A 516-nucleotide genomic window follows, 5' to 3' on the forward strand; every position below is an offset into this window, starting at 1 on the left:
GGTGACAATATACAGCCTTGACGTACTCCTTTTCCTATTTGGAACCAGTCTGTTGTTCCATGTCCAGTTCTAACTGTTGCTTCCTGACCTGCATATAGGTTTCTCAAGAGGCAGGTCAGGTGGTCTGGTATTCCCATCTCTTTCAGAATTTTCCACAGCTTATTGTGATCCACACAGTCAAAGGCTTTGGCATAGTCAATAAAGCAGAAATAGATGTTTTTCTAGAACTCTTGCTTTTTCAGTGATCCAGCAGTATTAACCAATACAATTAAGACAAGAGAAATCAATTAGAGGCATCAGAATGTGTAAAGAAGAAGTAAAAATAATTTTCTTTGTAGATGATATGATAGTATACCTGAAAACCTCTCAAAAATCAATGATAAAGTTAATTTAAATATTAGAAGAATTCAATAAAGTAGCAGAATGTAAAATTAAAATTTAAAAAATCATTAACTTTTACAATAGAAGCAAAAGCAAAAATAAACAAATGGAATCTAATTAAACATAAGCTTTTGC

The sequence above is a fragment of the Bison bison genome, unplaced genomic scaffold, assembly GCF_000754665.1.
Source record: "Bison bison bison isolate TAMUID 2011002044 unplaced genomic scaffold, Bison_UMD1.0 scf7180017864057, whole genome shotgun sequence".
Lineage (NCBI taxonomy): Eukaryota > Metazoa > Chordata > Mammalia > Artiodactyla > Bovidae > Bison > Bison bison.